Below are 7,500 nucleotides of genomic sequence, written 5' to 3'. Positions count from 1 at the left end.
AGTGTAATTATCGATAATAATGATATAAATTAGTATAAAAAGCACCATTAATTAACAGCAAAAAATAATCATAAAGAAAATAATTGAGACGTGAACAGATAAAGAAATGGTAATAAATGATACTTTTTTGCAGCTCTATGTATCACAATTAATAATTAAACCAGGTCAATTCTAGAATCATCCAGAGATTATGGCATGTGACCGATTTACTGCTTCGTTATTATTGACAACATCAAAGGGAAGGGTTTCGTGAGTATGGATGTTTCGTGATTTTTTTTTTTTTTCGTATTGTTCTCATATGTGCTCATGAGCGGCCGTTGGTCAGTGGTACTTGGTACTCTCTCTCTCTCTCTCTCTCTCTCTCTCTCTCTCTCTCTCTCTCTCTCTCTCTCTCCTCTCCTCTCTCTCTCTCTCTCTCTCTCATACACACACATAAAAATCATTATCCTTTATAGCTTTGCAACGCCACTTACTGTAACTTTAAAAAAGAATGCTAAAATAGATTGCAGTGATGGCGGATCAGAGTTGTATACGTCCCAACATAAATCACAAGACATTTTGTGCCGTAAAATTGCATTTCAATTTCCTTCCCTCAGAGGTAAATATCGACTTCAGTAACAGACGTTCAGCTGTAATTGGCTCTGCTGCAAGGAATTGTCATTGTTCTCAGTAGCAAAGGCTTATATATTGGTGAAACCATCGAGCAATGTCCCCAATGATGGCAATGTTTTGGGCAACATTCATAGAAAATAAGTTAATCAATCCTCAGGGACTCTCGGCGATCTTTATTAAATTTTTTTACTGCCCTTAGTAGCTAGTACGTTGTCCAAGGCACCAGCCACGCGTTGAAAGACTACAGCAAAAGAGCTATTGGGTTCTTTGAGTGGCTAGATAGTACTAAATTGCATTCCTCTTTGGTTACGGCTCATATTCCTTTACCGACACATACACCGAATAGTCTGGCCTATTCTTTCCTCATTCTCCTATATCCCCATACACTTTCCCTTAAGGTTTTAACAACTGCACTGTAATTGTTCAGTGTTTACTCTCCACCTTAGCTGAAGAGGCTCTTGTACCTTACAAGAGCCTCTTTAGGTAAGGTAAGCTGCTCTTCTAAGAGGACACTCCGAAATCAAATCACTGTTTTGTGGTGTTGTCTTTAGCTAAGGTAAGCTGCTCTTCTAGGAGAAGGACACTCCGAAATCAAATCACTGTTCTCTAGTATTGGGTAATACTATAGCCTCTATACCATGGTCTTCCACTCTCTTGGGGTAGAGTTCTTTTGTTTGAGGGTGCACTGTGTAACACTATTCGCTCTTCATTGATTAAATGAGAGATCTATTCCAACGTTGTCATTGAAATTAAGATATCTTATATTGTTTTTCATTACGTCTTTTAACCTATATAGTTTATTTTATTTCCTTGCTGGGCTTTTTTTCATATAAGAGGAATGATCCTTATAGTTTCCTGCTTTTCCAACTAAGGATATAAGATGGCTCATCTTAGCAAGTAATGATAATAATAATGCACTTTCAAATCAATGAGGGATTTTAATCACCGAAAGTATTCCTTGTTCCATGTACAATGCTCAGAACCTTGCAATTTGTCTACTTACTACGGATTATTAGTCAATAGCACCCACTACATGGGTTAAAGTTTGTTGAGTAAAACATCTTACATCTCTCTACTTTAACCTCTTTACCTGCTTTTCATTTTCTTTATTGTACCATCGCTCTTTACTAGTTTAAAAGATTTTAGATTTGGTCTAAAGTTTAGTAGTGTTAGGGGATTTAGTACAACGTATAATGGACTTATCTTCTTTGGTAATTCTTAAATTGTACAACAGTAAGGTATAAACAATGAGAAACTCAATCCGATAAAAACATGAGAAAAAAAAAATAAACGAAGTACCCGCTGTATACATTATAAGTTATATTGAATTAAATTGCATCAATATGAAATGATAGATAGAAATCCCCCAAATACTTACTTTTAGTTTGAAAGTGATAAAAAATACAATAGCCAAACATTATAGCAATATCAAACGCAACATGAATTTTAAAGCAAGTAAATTTGTATAAAAAAGATATTCTAATACAATGCTGTTGGGCAGCCCACGGTGTTCTTATTAGCCCAATACGAACTATAGTCGCAAATAATACTTTAATACTTTAGAAAGGAGTTGCAGAAAAAAAGAAGAAAAAAAAAATGCCAAAGATTCACTATGAACAATGGCTTGTCAATTAGTATTAATATATGGAATATGATTTATTTTAAGTAATCCACGTGAAACTTGAGCATTTAATTATTTTCCTTATACAGTATAAAACAAACGACGGTCAAAAGGTCTTCTTTATTTTCAGCTCTAAAAACATGATTAGTCCCTCTAGTCTTCAGAGTCCTTACTATAATCCTTATCATCAACTTAATATTAATAATATAATTATCACCATAATTAATAATAACGTAAGTTTTTATAGTAAAATGGAAGGAAACATTATTATAAAAAACAGTTGGTTTTTCAAATAATAAATAGTCACCAGTCTTTTAATGCATTGAAAATTTAAAGAATATATATATATATATATATATATATATATATATATATATATATATATATATATATGCCATATATATTTTTTATACATTAATGTCTGGATTATCTGAACGACTTCGGGATCAGAAACCCAGGCGAAATCACATTGTACCAACCGTGTGTCAAACGATCGTACATAGTAACGACATTTCTTTTTTTTCTTTTTTTTTTTTGTACATAATATCCTTTGTATCTCCGTTCTAACCTTGCACTGATAGGGACCTGAATAAACATGTTTGTTTTTCTCACAGTTACCTGTTAACAGAAACAATTGTTGGTTGAACATGAAATTGCCTGTTATGTTTTTATGGCTTCCTTGCCTGGAGTTGATGTATATATAAGCTGATGTTCTGTAATAAAGTTACTCAGTTGCTTGCATCCAGCTTTTGAGTCACAACCTACTCTTGGCTCGTCACATTGGTGTGGTGATGGGTGGCTTTGTCGCCGCTCTGGCTCGTCACGGGGTAGGCTTGTGTATCCTACGGCATTCACGTCAGCTACGGTTGACGGTTGAATAGGTTTCCTCTTCGTTAGGAGTGGAGGCGTTGATGGAGGTCTTGAAGGTCGTGAAGTCGCTGTCCATAAGGGCGTCAGCTTTGGTCATCAAGTCCTTTATGGGTAAACTATCGACATCTGGTATGGCAGCGTGTACAGGTTTGGGTAAACGGTGTACCCAAAGGGCACAAAGTAGGTTCACCTCATGAGGAGAGCCGTCTGCGGCAGGTTGCAGGCGAGCGATACTGATCATTTACCTGAGGGCGAGGGAAGCCCTTTGGTCCCCCAATGGTTGTTAAGAGAGCTGAAAAAGCTTTGCGATACGGGCGGCTGCCGACGGTGAGTACTGCTGCAGAAGGTATGTTTTGAGGTTGCCATACGCTATTGGGGTGTCTCCTTGTTCACAAAGCCGGTCGGATATTTCCGGGAAGGTGTCCTCGGGTATTGCCACAAGAATATAATCTGTTTTGGTGGATGAGCGAGTCATACCCTTAATGCGGAAATGGACTTCTGCGCGCTGAAACCAAGCAAGTGCCTCTCCGCTGGCGAACAACGAAAGTTTCAATGGGGCGGCCATAGCAACAGTGAGGGGGGAAGGCGGGCGGAGCGAGTCGACTTCCTGGGTCATCAATGTGACGAGCCAAGAGGAGGCTGTGACTCAAAAGCGTGATGCAAGCAACTGAGTAACTTTATTACAGAACGTCACACTATATATACATCAACTCCAGGCAAGAAAGACATAAAAACATAACAGGCAATTTCATGTTCAACCGACAACCGTTTCTATTAACAGTTAACGGTCAGAAAACAGACATGTTTATTCAGGTCCCTGTCAGTGCGATGGGAGAGCAAAGATACAAGGATATTATGTACAAAAAAAGGGAAATGTTGTTACTATGTACGATCGTGTGACACAAGGTTAGTACAACATAAAGACAAGAGCTTGTGACCGGCCGGGAGTCAAACCCTGGTCCGGCGAACTTGTAAAGACAGTGACTTAACCACTTAGCCACGAAGAAAGATGGCTATGATTTTGCAACTGTTAATCTGTGCGCAGATAGTTATTATTCAAAATTTATAATCATTTTATTTTTAATTCTCTGAATACACTTATCTATATAATCTACTATTTCCACGTTGCTATGACATAGCCTTGAGGGGATTATATTAAACTAATTCTTTTTCATTAGTTTTATGTTGCATAGTTGCATGAAATTGCTCAGTTAATTCACAAGTTCACTTTATGTGCTGATAAAACATTGTTTTTTGGTGGTGATCTAATTTCTGTTGGTTTGTATACCGTGTATAAATCCTTTAGTAAATCTTAATATTAAAACATGACATCGTCGCTTGGTAGTAGAAGATAGATTTTTTTTTTCTCTGCAGTGAACAAACTAAAATAAATGTTTTAGTTTCCATTCCAGGTTTTTACCCCTAAAAAAAACTTTGAATTACTTTGATTGACATGTCCCTTATCCAATGGACTATAAAAAATAAATATATAGTTTCAAGGTTTAAAAGTCACTCTTGAATTGCTGAGGAAAGGGACAGTGACATTGCATAAGCATGCAGGACAATGTGCACAAGCCACACTTCACAGCAGCTCTAAACAAATAGGGCCAGTCAACGGCTGCTGATGACCCAATAGGTAGACCCATTGGCTCCCCCAAACAACCCATCCTACGCTCATAAGAATGATGAGGTTGCAGACACTAAAGGAACTTATGACTTAGAGTGGGACTCAAACACCAGTTTGGTGATCGCCATGCAGAGACGTTACCAATAAGTCTTTCTCGAATCATAGCCTATGTAACAGAATTTTGCATAGTGCTCCTGGCTAAAAAGTCTGTTATCATCAAGTTTTAATAATTGTGTTTATTAATCAGTACACGATTAATGTGAAACAACAAGATTGCAAAAAAAACATTAATTTGACGTTTAGAAATTGAGTAATACGTAAACATAAATACTTTCCTCTTTATGTATTTTGAAATACAGGAATCTTTTGCACCCTTGCTTCATTGGAATAACAATGAACGAAGGGGTGGGAAAAGTTTGTATGAATAAATGTTATTATTTATAAATTTCTCAATGAAAACAGTGGAAAAAGAACTATTCTGCTCTAGAGCTCAGCAGCAAACATCACTGGTGATTTTTTAGCACAACCCTACAACATGGTTTGAAAATTTGTGAAATAGGGATCAACGAGGGACTTCTAGACGGTATTTGAGGTAATCTGTAGACTTGTACAATTTTCTATAGCCGTAACCATATTGTAAATGCTAGATGAAGGGGATCAAGTTAATCATCCAATTGCATTACGATAAACTGACTTTATATCAGGGATGTTGTACTGAGTAATGAATATAATTTCAGGTTATGGATTCTGAATATATTGCTGAGCGTAATGAACTACATATGTTGTAAATAATTAATTTTGGCTTTCAAGTGACCAATATCTTATGACTACATTATCACTTGAGTAGTTTGTCAAGTCACTTCTGTAAAGCGGTGGGTCCAGAGACAGAGCACGTTTTGTGTTGCTGTTTGCAGTAGTTGCTTGTTTGAGATTCCTGCTGCATTAGATTCTATACAAGATTTTATCTACTTCATGTGGTAGTCATTTTTATTGTGGATACAGTCGTATGGTAACTATAAGACAATAATTTACTAAAATGGGTAATTGTTGTTGATATCCAAAATGTCTACATGACAACAAGACCATTTTTTTTTTCAATAAGCCACTTTTATATTAAACAAAAAAGAATCTATTATTCCTTACTCTTTTCTGATCTATCTGGAAAAGGAAAAATTTCACTTTCTCTACAAAAATCTTATCTTTTATTTAGGTGAATAACTAAAAAGAATTGATAATATGAAGTGTATCTAATAAGGAAATACTGAAAGTAATAAAGATGCTTTAACCATTAAATGAAGCATAAGTTAGCAAGCGCCTTGTCATCCCAAGAAAATGGTTCAGCCCAATATATGTTGGGAATAAATAGGTCTTGAAAAAGATACATACTGCTCTGAAAAGTCTTTCTTACCATTACTTCCATGAGAAGCAATCTTTTAATTGACAAAATAAAACAAGAGCGAAGAGATAAGAATGTGTCAATGGAGTCTTTTTCCAACTAAGGAATTAAAAGAATTGTCTCTTTGGAGGATAGAATATATAGATATCAATTAGGATATAGAGAACGAGGAATGTAACCCTAATGTTTGTACTAAAAGAAAAGGGATTTTCATGAAGAAAAAATAGATTTATTATCATCTTATGCTATATCCCTAACAATAGCATCGAGTCCCGAAAGTAAAATTTGTACTCTAATTTGACTCTTTTATTTTAGTCAGGTTTTCCATCCTGTAAATTATTCCATCTCGTTTCCTTTTCTTGTGTTTATATTTCAACTTAAAAATGAGCGACTTCCGCTCTTGATCACTAATATTCTAACAGCAATACTTGTTACTTACGCACGCGTAAAGAGCTTCAGTTCCTGTAAGCTCTATCGCCAACATAAAATAAAACTGTTTAGCGTAATTACGCCATCCTTTTCACAGTAGCCGCTTTCTTTCGTAAGATATCTTGCAAACCTTTTCTATCGTTTATATGTCTCAAATAATATATTTAAATCCTGCTTTTGACGGAAATCTCTTCCACTGCCACTGATAGGCTAATTTACATAATGCCTAGTTTTAAGCGAAAAAATACTCCCTGAAACTTTTCCCCGATATTTTGTGAACAAAATTTTTCTGTGAACAAAAGTCGAAAAATTATTTTCACAAACACTATTGCTTCTATTATGTTTGCCGTCGGTTTTAAAAAAGTTGGTCGTGGAATTTGCAAGGTTGCGTATACTAGAAGAATATATTGCAAAATGGGGATACAAAAGAATGACTACAGTGCTTACATAATATAAGGTATGGTTCATAGGTCATAAAAATAATTCTATAATTAAAGAAGCATTCTGATATTCCATGATAGAATTTACAACTGGCATATTATGAGCATTATCTTTTCCATTTGGTCTGCATGTAATTTCTCAATGACCTTCAATAATAATCACTAAATAAAGAACTATGGAAAACGTTTTTCAACTGACAATAACTAGAAAAATTTGGAGTCATTAAATAATCGAAAGCTAGGAATGAAGGAGTTGTTACTGACATTTCGCTAAACTTTTATTAATGATTTCAATATAGTGATTTTAGTGATTTTTGAAAAACAAGAAGGTGTTGGAAAATTCCAGTTTCAATACTGTCATCTTGTTATTAATGACATCAAAGAAGAGGGTTTCACGGCCAGGCGAATAGGTCTTTAGGTTTTTTAATCTTATTGTCAACGCCTGTGCTGAGGAACCTTCGTTGGAAATGTCACCATGGAAGCAATTATTCCATTTTCAGTTACT

The sequence above is a fragment of the Palaemon carinicauda genome, chromosome 36 (assembly GCF_036898095.1).
Source record: "Palaemon carinicauda isolate YSFRI2023 chromosome 36, ASM3689809v2, whole genome shotgun sequence".
NCBI classification, from domain to species: Eukaryota; Metazoa; Arthropoda; class Malacostraca; order Decapoda; family Palaemonidae; genus Palaemon; species Palaemon carinicauda.
The sequence above is the reverse complement of the archived record's forward strand: the minus strand, read 5'-3'. Positions refer to the sequence as shown.